Source organism: Sesamum indicum, linkage group LG6, assembly GCF_000512975.1.
Source record: "Sesamum indicum cultivar Zhongzhi No. 13 linkage group LG6, S_indicum_v1.0, whole genome shotgun sequence".
In the NCBI taxonomy this organism is placed as follows: Eukaryota; Viridiplantae; Streptophyta; class Magnoliopsida; order Lamiales; family Pedaliaceae; genus Sesamum; species Sesamum indicum.
The window spans coordinates 11,441,429-11,455,119 of NC_026150.1; positions in this window are offsets into that span (position 1 = coordinate 11,441,429).

Sequence of the window (13,691 nt, forward strand, 5' to 3'; positions counted from 1 at the left end):
TGGGTGCGACTCCTGTTGGATTTGGCATAATTAATTGTTAATTTGTAACAACAATATGATCTAAAATATGGGTGCAATTACATGATTAAATTCATAGATTAGATAGAGTTATAGTTGAGAAAAATATTGTGTCCCATATAGGATTATGATGGAAAAGAATGGCATTTGACATGTATATAAGGAATATGTGAGGGTGTGTGTTTTACACTCACTTTGTGTCCCACACTGGACGTTTACAACATAAACTTCTTATATTAAGTTTAATATCCAAGTAATATTTGAACTGTTATGAAAACTAGAGGGAATATGGGGTTCCCCATGTGCGTAGTACCTGGTGCATGTAAAAAACGAAACATATAATTTGTTCAAGGCAAACATAAGAAATTTTGTGATTCGGTTGGTAATCTATGTTAGACTAAGAGTTGTTAAGATAGAGGTCTCTTGTAAGTTTCTAATTTACATTTTTATAAAACAACATATTTAAATATTTGTTTGTTTGTTCCAACGTGTTTGCTTTGCAAATTTTAGTTTCAAACAGTTTGCTAATCTAATTTGATTCAAAACGATACTACAATATGTTATTTTCCAACAACTCTGAGTAAGGAGAACTCAAAATCCTTAGCTTGCAGATACTTAGCCAATCACCCTCCAAGTCCACCTCCAATCCAAAAAACGTAAAAGCAACTTCAGCTATCGCCTTTGCGGCTAAGGCCTCTGCCATCTCAGCATCTTGCAATCATGATCTCTAGCCCAGAAAAAAAAAAAAAAAAAGAAAAAAGCAACACATGGTGTCAAGATCGACTAGTGGAGGCTGAATACAGAAGCATGGGGTCTACTACTTATTAACTAATTTTGGTGTATAATCTGCTACGATCTTTAAATGATTATACCTACTCCCATACCTTTTTCATGTGACGATCAGGCTGTTTTGCACATTGTGGGTTCCATGAAAGGACGAAGCATTTGGAGATCGATTGTCACTTAGTTAGGGATAAATACAAGGAAGGTTTCTTAGCCCCAAACATGTGGCCTCCAAGTCTCAGTTAGCAAATGTGTCTAAAAAGACCCTAACTGGTCTGCTCTTTTTAGTTATGATATCCAAGTTAGGCTTGATAGATTTACTACCAAGTCCAACTTGATGAGGGGGTAAAAACACATGCAAAAACTTGGTCTAACTGCTGCGGCATATATATTTTCACTTTACATACTTCAATATATAGAAGCAAAGGAAGGAGAAAACGTTTTTGCACCTTTATAAATAGTTTTATGTTTTTTGCTTGAGTACTTTGTATTATGTCGCAATTCTTACTACCCACGCTTCTTTAAGTAGGAACCATGATTTTAATTGGATAGAGGTTAGGTTAGTTGTAAACCTAAAAGTTTATTAGTTAAGTATGGCAATTAATTGGTTGTTAGCAATTATCCTCAACTAATGAACTATATAAATAGAGCTGGTGCTGTACTATTTTCACAAGAGAAAAAACGTGCTTTGCAATTGGCCATGTAGATGTTGGCTAAGGGGTATATTTTAGGCTGGCAAGAAGTGGACAGGCACCTCATTAGTGTAAGGTGTGAAATAATTTTGGCCCATGATTAATTGAGTAAGGCCCAATGCACTCACTAGATGGCCCTTTATCACCAAGGCCCACTCTTCCAACCCATGACCCGGTCCAATCCATGCCCATAAACTGACCCAGTTAGCTTTTAACACCAAAAATAACCCTAAATCATTTACAGTCATCTCTCTTTTTCTCTCATATGCAGCAGTCGTTTCTCACCTTCTCTCTCTCTCTCAAGCCGAGGCTCTCTTCTTCATTCAAACCCGTCTCCTTGAGTCCTTCAACAATGGCTTCCCAATGTTCTTTGGGAACACAATAAAACTGTCATCTTCTTCTTCCTTCATCTCTATAAATATTCACTCCACCTCTCTTCTCATACACACGAAAAATACTCTCTAATATTCTTTGTGATTTTGAAACCTTAGTGGTTGTTGAATCTTCTTTGTGATTTCGGTTCTTAGTGAACTTGAGGTGTTTTATCTTGGTGAGACAAAGGAGCAACTGTGGTGGTTTGTGGTTGTCGGCCTTTATTGTGGCCGTGTGATTCGTAGCTCTCTGAGCTGAAATATATATTGTTGTTTTACTTTATTGTTATTTATTATATGTATATTCATACTTTTGTAAACCTTGGGTTGTATAATTTAAGGGTTCAAAACCCCTAAATCTATACTAGTTGAGTTAGGACTTTATCGTGCTTCAGCTGAAGTGTTTATTCCCAACAGTGTTATCAGAGCGAGGTCTCTGATCCTTTGCATCGGTGGTGGTATTTTCTCTTTAACCCCTCTTCTTATTTTCTCGCGAAATTGCTGCTGTTTTTTTGTTGTTCTTATTGTTAATTTGGTGCTGAAATTTGCTTTTTAGTGCGATAATTGGTGCTGAAATTACTATTGAAAATTGCTATTTTTGGGTGCGATAATTGCTGAAAAGTTGCTGCTGTTTTTAGGTGAAATTAGTTGCTGAAATTGCTGTTTTTCACTACTTTAGATGTTGTTTTGCTGCTGTATTTTTCACTATCATTTGGTCGAGAATCTCTATGATATTTCTGAATTTTTTGCTGTAGTTTTAGCCATTTTTCGTGTCTTTTGTGTCTATTTTTTGGGGCAAAATTTGTTTTAATCCTCTCAAAATACTGCTGCATTTTTGTTTGAAAATTCAGTGATACATTATTGTTATTGGCCTATTCCACGATCTCTCCGTCAAACCACTCACTTGGCTGAACCCTTGAGGTTGCGGGTATCTAGTTGAGCTTGACCGGGATCCTTTCAAAATCTAAAACTTTTATTGATTTTGCATCAAACCATAATTTGTTCGCTTTGTGAATGCTATGGGCAATTTGTCACTATGTGTATTATTATTGAAAAATATTTGGCAAAATTGCATTTTTGGTCCCGTTAGATAAGGCCATTATCACTTCTAGTCCCATGCTTTTTATGGTCGACAGTTATGATCCCCTGGTTTTCAAATTTTAACACTATTGGTCCTATAATCAACTCTCTTTGCAGTGAAACTACACCTTATGCTTAGAAATAGGCCTAACATGCTTCCGAAATAAATTAAGACCCCATAAAATCATACGTTACTTTGACTGCTTTGTTTCAGGGTATTCCAAGTCCTTGGTTTTACGGACTTTTTCCAACCACACTACCGCAGCAAATGGTTCACAGGAACTTGGCTCATTCAGCAACAAACAGCACAGCCCTATTTCGTTTCCTACCTTAGGGCGTAAAAGGGATTCTAGTAGAGGGACTTAATAGGATTTTGAAAAAACAGGTTGAATGGAAGCCTAACTTTTATTGAAGAAATATAAAAAATATTACATAGATATTATTCCTCTATTGGAGGAGACAACTGTTTTAGCCTCTCGTGATGTAGAGGACTTGACTTGTTGGGGAAACCCCCATAAACTTAAAATATTACAGAAAATTAAGAAGACTCAGAATTCTAATGCTTTGAAGAGTAGGAGAAGTTTTTTTGATGTCCCCCTTCTACTTCATTACATCTTTATTGATAGGCGTCCGGAGACTAGAAATTCAGACTCCAAACTTGTTTTGTGATGACGTCATTGCGCTCGTCATCGCCTTGTGATTTTCAGCTGTCAGTCATAATGGTTTGTCGGTCACATGATTTCCAGCTGACTGCTTTACTAACTGTTGGCTTTTGTTGTTTTCTGTCGACAGTCTTATCCTCTCAAATTTTTACATCGTATAACTTTTACTTCTCTTGGTAAAATTTTTTCTCTTTCCCTTTCCCTTGTCTTGGTCTGGTTCAGGTTTATTTTTCGTGACCCGAATCTTTGTCCCGAACAGGGGCTTTTCCTGTCATGGAATTTAACAGTAATGATCCATTCACTTTGTTTGAGAAAGTCTTGAATGGATACTTAACTTTGTCCATCTCTATGAGACAGGCCCATAATCCCCAAGTTCTCCTGGTAGAGATACTATCTTCACTAATGGCTGATACCAAGGGAGCTTCTCCTGAGGCAGCTTTAATTTTGTTGAAAGCTACCATATCTGGTCTCTGCAGCTTCATAAAATGGAATGCTGGATGAGATCCCTTTCCTGCAGTTTCTGGAGCTACTGAAACGAATTTTATCTCCATAATGTCGCCTCTCTTTAAGTGGGGGTTATTTTGCTATGAATCAAAACTGCCCCACTAATCCACTCCGGAAGTTTTGAGATTTTCGGAAAACTCGGTGACATAGTATGAATTGAAGCAAGAGCTCCAAAATCATACCATTCTCGAACCTCTTCTGGTTTAGACCCCTCTAACATCCAGACTCTGTTATATTTTTTGGACGTTTCGATAATGGCCTTGCCTGGGTTTACTCCTTTGCGAGAAATTAATTTTTCCCACATACGCTGGTAGTCCTGCCAAGCATAAGAAGATATCAACTCGTTAATTAAACCGTAGAGGTGTCTGTCATCGGCCTAAGGCTAATCTCTCCCTCCTTATCCCCGGAGGTACTGGGTTTACTTGAATCAACAGGAGTTTGCACTTCCTGATATTCAATTGTCGCTATTTCACCAGAGTCTGGTGATGGCCTTGTGCAATCGGTACTTGAATCCGACGCTGCAGGTCTAGAGCCCTATACTCTAAAGGCATGTTTTGGGTCATGCTCCCTCAACTCGTGAGCCATCCCCGAAGGTGACGCCTTCCGAATTGGTTCTCGTAAGTCATTCCATAGCGAGGTGGATGCTAATAAGGAACTCCTTATTGCGACCTGGACAGTGTCTAGATCGGCTCTTTGAATTTGTCCAGCAACTTGGGCATTAACTGCTAGCTGTCCGAACTTTCTGTCAAGCTCCTCGAGGTTTTTCCGAAGGTGCCTGAGTCTCAACATGATGGAGTTTGCTTCAGATGCCTCCATCTCTTGTCAGGAAATCTACAAGAACGTTTTCATGAGATTTTATAACGACAATATTATAACAATTATTGACATTCAGTTTGCCATATGATAATACGAGCTTTCTCTATTTTTTATTCTAATTTATTGTTTAAGAAAGCTTTGACATTAGTATTATCGACTTTTAAAGTAAATTCTTTAGCAAGTAAAAATAAAGGCCATTTTTTAAAAGTCTTCCAAACAGCAAAGAATTCTTTCTCGTTGATGTGCCAAACTTTGGCTTGTTGTTTTGAGAACAACCCTCATGTATATCTACAAGGTTCTTCCCCTGTAGTTGTCTTCTTCATGAGCACTGCTGCCCATCTGTAATCATTGGCATCTGTATAGACTACCAATTCGTCCTCGTCCTGTGGTATAGCAAGCTTTGGCAGGTTACTGCAAACCTGTTTCAGCTCACGAACCATTTTTGTGTGGATTTCTTCTAATTTCTACTTTGAACTCTCCGTTTCTTTCAAGAGTGGTCGAAAATCCTTTCTATATCTTGCAAGATCCTTAATGAAGATACCTGCAAAATTAACAACTCCCAAGAAGCTCTGCAGATGCTTCTTGTCTTTGAGCACGTCTGGGAAATTGCGGATTTTTTTCCACAATATGCTCCTGTAACTCAATCCCTGTTTCGTCAATAAGAATTCTTAGAAATTCAATTTTATTGACAGCAATAGTAGCTTTCTTAACAAAAAGTACTAAACTTTCTCTATGGCATGCATCGGAAAATATTTCAAGATGTTTAATATGTTCTTTCATATTTTTGGATGCAATTAGTATGTCGTCAATATAGACAAACATGAACTCAAAATAATCTTTGAAAAGATTATCCATTTTTCTTTGAAATATCTGAGGTGCATTAGCTAAACCCATTGGAAGCACATTCCAGATATACTGTCCCTGTGGTGTGGAAATGCAGTAAATTTCTTTGATTCATTCTACATCTTAATCTGATAAAAACCAAACTTGCAATCGAATTTAGAAAACACTTTTGCCCCTTTAATGCAATCGATTAAGTGTTCTCTACTAGGAATGTAATAACCATCAAATTCTAATATCTTATTAATACCTTGATAGTTAATAACCAACCTGGTTTTACCTCTCTTAATCTCACCATGGTTTCTTACCAGAAATCCAGGGCTACTGTAGGTAGAGACTCCGGGTTCAATGAGTTTAAGACTGATATGCTCTTTGATTATCATCTGCATATCCTTCTTATCCTCCATGTTCATCTGGATAGGTTTGTATTGAACATACTCGTATTTGCATTCATCTTTGACCTTTAGAGTAGTTTCGATCTTGTTCCTATCCCACCAAGCCAGAAGATTTTCACTGAAGTTCCCTGGAGAAAGCCTGCTCTCTTCACTGATGTCTAGCGATTTTATTTCCAGAAGTGCTTCTTTAAGGTTGAGAATTTCCTCCTCGAATTCCTTATAGAAGCTATCGCTGTCTATGAGTCCCTGCTGCTTAAAAGACAAAAGGACCTTACCAAATTTTCTCTTATCCTGCAGTTTTGGATGAGTTAATCTGGCATCAAAGTCACCACGTTTGCTACAAAAATTTATTAGCATTATCCTGTTAAATGTCTTTTCTCTTCGCAACACCTGTATCTCACTACCACAGTTAGTAGTAAAGATTAACAGATTCTTCTGATTATCCTGCATATATCTTGCAAATATTTGAATGAAATTGTTACCTAGCCAGATATCGGCCCCTGTATCATGAAAGTATATAGGAGGTGTTTTTACCTTAAACTAGGGTAATCCAAATGCTCCTCCAATCATGATTTTGGCTTCTCGTATTCCCTTATTGACTATTAGGATTTTTTGCGAAAAATCCCTTCCTGCAATAACGGGTAAGGTTTCCCTTGCTTCCCTAGGAAAAACTCCAGGTTTTTCCGTGCAAATTCCTGATCCTAAATTAATATAAGCTGCAAAATACTCTGTCTTATATTGATCATACAACATACCAACAGATATGTATATGGAAAAGGGACTCGTCATTCAATCCTTATGGTAACACCATTAAGATTGAATTCCATTCTGTTACCATTTCTTGCCCATGGTTTATGATCTTCGAGGAAACTTAACCCCAAAGTCATACTTCTATTTTCTCGTCCTGCAACTAAAATTTCATGGCCAGCTATTTCTAGCATGCCCTCATATTTTCCAACAACAGGTTGCTGCAAATGATATAAGTCATCACAAGGGAAATAATTTTCTTTCTTAGTGATATCAAATATAACTTGTATTTCTTTCCACCCGTCAGGGCATCTAAGTTTTAGGTTATCTACCCTAATCTCTTAAGGAGTTAAAGCTTTTAATAACTCTTTCTCCTTTCCTTTGTAGCCTGTAATCCTATCTTCTGAAAAGGACATCCGGCTACTAAACTCAGTTCTAGAGCTAAGTGTCCAATCTAAAATTGGGTGATCTTCTATAATAATATCAACACCACCTATTCTAGTATGATTTTTCCTCTAAGTCTTTTCATATTCTTCTGGATGGATGCTTGATAACACCAATCCTTCAGTTTATCTTTAAGGAAAGACATTCTTCGCGCCGCTGAATCTAGCTGTCATTCAGGTACTTTGTATGACTGGATCAACAATTCCCTCCATGGACAGCATATCTTTGCGAAGAACATTGGAGCTGCTACTTCCGTTGCTACTCCACTCTGAAAGAAATACTTGTTAAACCAATAAATGTATTCATCTATTGCGCAAATACTTCTAAGTTCAAGGCTGAAGAGAGCCTATGCATATTCTCTAGCCTTTTTTGCTCTACTTCCTTCGAAGTATCCATCTCTGATGAAGTGTATCTTGATAAGCCTTCCTAGTCGGTCTGCTATCGCACCTTTTGAGTCCCGGCAAGGATGCTGGCTTTGGTATCTTCTGGGGTATTATCCCATCTAATTTTTACAGATCGCTCTAAGCTCAACTCCACAAGCTTTATGAAGTTTTCTTTGTTGACCTCTAGTTTTCATTCGTTTATCAATTTCTCGGTATTTCGAAAATCGATAATATCCAGATTCAATATAGCGCCATATGGATGTAAGGGCTGGAGCATGGTCCTTGCCCAAGGTGTATTCTCTGGCACTCTTTTTGGATTTCTTCCTGGATTTTCCTTTAGCCTGGTTCCCACAAACGTTGGAGTGGCATTTGTGTGGAAATCCGCACTTTCTCTCATCGGTTGATCCTGTGGATGATCATTAGAGCATGTACTTCCCTCCGACAGTGGTAGTGCTGGAGTGATCTCATTTGTTTGGATATTGACTAAATCCACGATCCCGAGTTGGGAAAAGGATTCCGCCAATTCTTGTAGATCTGATAGATCCGCTATTGTTACTTCTATTATTTTATAGATCTAATAGAAGCAATAATCAGATCTTCTCTTGACTTTGGCTTTGGAATCTCCGTGGCTTTCCCCTTCTGGTGTAGAAGAGGTACTGTTCCAAGGGCTTCCCTAATTCTCTCCTGTCTGGATCTAGATGTCTCAGGGCTCGCTCATTGATTTCTCTTTAGATCTGTAATTTCTGTCTTCAGATCTATAAGGCCCTTGTGAAGATCGGGAAGAATCTTAAGGATCTCGTCCACCTTTTGGCTTAAAGATTCTATTTTCATAGGTATATGGATTGACCTATGTCCATAGTCTTGAACCGTCTTTTAGATCTCCCTCAAATCTTGAGAGATCTTTGATGTATCTGGCTCGAGTTCCTTCCAATCAGTCATAATTTTTAGAACTGAAATTATGTAGGAATTTACCCGTTCCGCTTCTCCTGGTTGGGATTCTACCATGGACTTCAGTAAGCGTAGACGCCTCACTGCATTCCCTGGTAACATGTCTAACTTCAAAATTTCTCAGCTATTCTTTTTTCTCATCCGGCGTGAGAAATCTTGGATCAATCCTCTTGGGACCATTGTAACACTTGTCAAGAATTTTCATAAGAAATTCTCTTCTCTGTATTTTCAGAATCTGAAAATATTCCCTATTTTCATAGTAACTCGAACTTTCATTCGGTTTCATTTTCTCTCAAAGAGTCTCCTCCATTAGTGGATAAATAACATCAAGATGTAATATAATCATATATTTCTTCAATAAACCTAGGCCTGATACCATTTTCACAAGCTAGGTGTTACCATACTATTTGGAGATGAAATGGGACTAAAAGTGTCAATTTACTAGAACTAATGGACTAAAACTATTGGCCCCTAAAGTAAGGGACACAAAGTGAGAACTACCCTATCCTACGGGACTAAATTTGTCATTTTCCCAAAATATTTTTTGGTTTTGTGCCAATGATCGCAATGTGCATTTTTGTGTAATACTAATGCTTAGTGCATTAAGGATGGTCTTTTGTGGATGTTGTGTTCATGTTAGTGCCCCTAAGTGTTTTTTGAGCCTTTGTGGCTAATTTTTTTGAAAATAAGTTTAATGTGGATGTTTAATTTAGCCTCAGTGGTTGTATGAACGAGCCTAAGTGGTTGTATGAACGAGCCTAAGTGGTTGGTTGAACCTATGTGGTTGTGTGTCTTTGTGACATTGCCTTGGTGGCGATTATTATCAATGTGGCTATATGATTGTGCCTTAGTGGTCGTATGTGTGTGCCTAAATGGCTAGTTGAGTTTTTGTGTGCCTTGGTGGATGGTTGAATGTGCCCCAGTGGCAATATGCTATAGCTTAGTTTTATTTGAAAATTAACTTAGTGTTAATTGTTGTAAATTGTTAAAAATGCTTAGTGCTAATTACTAATTGAGTTGTGTGCTATACTTTCTTATATCATATTACTAACATCTCTTTCGCAGGTAAAAGTTCTCAGCTATGATGAATGCCAAAGATCCGGTTTTGGGCCAGGTTCCCAATTGGGTCTTGGTCCAAGTTAGAGGATGTGAAATAATTTTGGCCCATGACCAATTGAGGAAGGCCCAATGCACACACCTGATGACCCTTTATCACCAAGGCCCACTCATCCAACCCATGACCCGGTCCAACCCATGCCCATAACCCGACCCGATTAGCTTTTAACCCCAAAAATAACCCTAAATCATTTACAGTCATCTCTTTTTTTCTCTTATATGCAGCAGTCGTTTCTCACCTTCTCCCTCTCTCTGAAGCCGCGGCTCTCTTCTTCATTCAAACCCGTCTCCTTGAATCCTTCAACAATGGCTTACCAATGTTCTTTGGGAACACACTAAAACCGCCATCTTCTTCTTCCTTCATCTCTATAAATATTCACTCCACCTCTCTTCTCATACACACGAAAAATACTCTTTAATATTCTATAATTTTGAAACCTTAGTGGTTGTTGAATCTTTTTTGTGATTTCAGTTCTTAGTGAACTTGAGGTGCTTTCTCTTGGTGAGACAAAGGAGCAACCATGGTGGTTTGTGGTTATCGGCCTTTATCGTGGCCATGTGATCTGTGGCTCTCTAAGCCGAAATATATATATTATTGCTTTACTTTATTGTTATTTATTATCTGTATATTCATTCTTTTGTAAATCTTGGGTTGTATAATTTAAGGATTCAAAACCCCTAAATCTGTAATAGTTGAGTTAGGGATTTCTCGTGCTTCTGCTGAAGCGTTTATTCCCAACATAAGGGACCAAATTGTAGTTTAAAATGAAAAGATGAGGGATTAAAGTAATTTTTTGTAAAAAAAGATAAAAATAAAAAAGTTTTATAAGGGTAATATGGAAAAATTACGTATTGAAGGGACTAATTTAAAGTGAAATGAAAAGATAAAGGCTCTTTCGAAATGTTGGCAAATAAAATAAATTTAATCTGTGTAGACACTAATATCCATGATACGAGAAATCTTCCTTATAATCATGTCCTGTATTAGAAAGTATCCAAGAGATCATTGATATACCCATCTTAACGATCATGCTTATTGTACACCGTTCTTCTAGCTTTAGTTTTCTTTAGAATTTAGGAGCTTTTTGTTACATACCATGCGTAACTAAGTTTATTTTCTAATTCAAAATAAACATTGATCCCTTTTATTATACTAGTCAAAAGCATGTGTATTTACCCTTAATTCGTATTATCTCAATAAAATTATTATATTATAATAATAAAATAAAGGGTAAAACAAACTTTGCCCTCCTAAACTATACTTGATATACTGTTTAACATCCTAAACTAACAAATATAACACTTGCCTCTATAATTAAATTTTTGAACAATCTTGCCCTTATATAATAAATATAGTTCAAAGAATTTATTTTTCTAATAATTTTGTCTTTTAAGTTTAATTAAATTTTCCTCAATTGAAAATTTATCTTTTAATTACAATGAAGTAATAGAAAATAAGTAAATTAAATAGTTTGAATGTTATTATATTTTACAGACTCAAAGTTAAGTAATGAATGAGTACAAAAAGTAAACAAAACAATTTCATAAAAAGATTTTATTAGTTTGGTATAAAATTAAACTATTAACTAAATATTTTTTTAGATAATAATGAGTAATTAAATGATTTTTTGAATATATTTTCTTTAAATTAATATGATAAAATATTTATATATATTCATTTTCTTCTCAAAAAATTTAACTTTTGGTTAAGCATGTATATTTGTCGATTTCTTTTAAAAAGCATATATAAATTGTTGGTTATATTATATTTATTTTGTATCTACTATATACATTAATTTATACTCCACTTGTAATTTAAATTATTTCTTTATTAAGAAAAATTAATAAAAAAATAATATGGTGATGATTTAATACGCAAAAAATCAAAATATATATTAAAAATAATATAATTTAAAAGCTCGAGGGGTATATTTATCCAATCAAAGGGGTAAGTATTACATTTGTTAATTTAGGAGGGCAAATGTTACATTAGGGATAATTCAGGGGGACAAGTGTATTTTACCGTAAAATAAATTTATAAATAAAAATATGTTAACTAAATTTCTTTATAAATAATAAATATTATTGCTACTAAGTAAAACCATAGAGTTAAAAAATACAAGAATTTTTTCTCCACTCTAATTATGATTTTAATTATAAATTATTTTTTTCTACTTGCAGCATATGCATTTTTTTTAGTATAAATATCGCAACAAATATAAGAAAATTTGAGTTAAGATGCTTATATACATACACAACAAACACACTAACGGCTACTTTACTTTTCTTGATGGGATTAAAGAGTAATATTGGGATATCTAATAAAATTATAATTTAATATTTATTTACTCTGTATGTATAATTGAATGATTACTGTATGATAATTTCATATGGTATTTATTTTTATAGCTATTATAAGAGATAAATTATTTAATTGACAAAATTACCCATAATAGGACTGATGAGGAGAATTACACAATTACCGAAATACCCCCTATTTTCAGCATAATCACTGTACCCTATGACTGCGCAAGATGGGACCCACTGTATAGTTGCAGCAGTGGCGGCTGCAGGTCCGACAAAGGGTGACGCGGCGCGCCTTCATTGGAGCCACGTGTAACGCATACAGAGGGTATCGTACCAGTATAAATACCCTCATTTATGGTATTTCAGACACGCTTTGATTACCTACTTTTACCGCCAATTTATGCTCTAATTCGATCCCTTTATCTTATTTTCGACCCCATGTTTTCTAACTTAAGCATCGGAGGGCCATCGCCGAGGGCTTCTTGGCTAGTCTGACGTTTGTTGTGTTCTCAGGATCCACTCCAGGTAGCTTAAAAGAGGGAGTCAGCGATCACGACCCAGCTATTCGACCTAGCGACCCCGATCTGGAAATCCTGATTTTGAGCGACCTACATCATTTGGCGCCGTCTGTGGGAAGATTGAGAACAAATTGAAAATGGAAGGGTCATCAAGACGGGATCAACCAGCAGAAGAAACTCCAAGGAAAGGAGATGAAAGGATGATACAAATTACGAGAGAAGAATTACAGCACATGATAGATGAAGCGAGCAGGAAGGCCATTGTTGAATACGAGCGCCGGACGATGACCCCTGCTAGAGAAGGGGTTAAACGGCAGTTGTTTCAAGAGATAGAGGCGGAGCAGAGGAGAGAGGTCTCGAGGGCACCTGAAAAGGGTCCCGAGAGAACCTTGTCCAACGAGGTAACTAGTAAAAGAACAGTGGTTAGCAGGAAGACCGCCGCGAGACAACCGGCTATCTCACGGGCGGAGGTGGATAGTGTTGGAAAGCAGATCGAGCAATTGGGGAAGCAAATCGAAGAATTGAAGAAGAAGGGAGAATTAGTGTCGCAGAATAGGAGCTCGCCCTTCACTAACCGGATTTTGCTGGAAGTGGTCGACAACAATTTCCGATTCTCGAACCTGTCCAAGTATGACGGAAGTAAGGATCCGAGGGAGCATGTCGCTGCCTTCGATCTGGTGATGAATCTTTATGGCCAAACCGATCCGATCAAGGCAAAACTGTTTGTCACTACGCTGAAGGGCAAAGCTCAGGAGTGGTTCACAAGCTTAGGTAGTGGAACCATTGATTCTTATGAGCAGTTAATTCACAAGTTTTCTTTTCATTTTGCCAGTAAGAGAAAAGCAAAGAGGTCGGCGACCCACCTGTTCACGATCCGACAGCGGGAGGACGAAACGCTGAAAACTTTCATGGGACGATTCAATAATGAAGTGCTGGAGGTACAAGATTTGAGAATCGACATGATGGTGAGCATTTTAATCCATGCCTTGCAAAAAGGTCCTTTTGCATCGGCGTTGCCACGCGACCCGCCTACGGGGACGGAGCAGTTGATGGAGATGGCCCAAAAA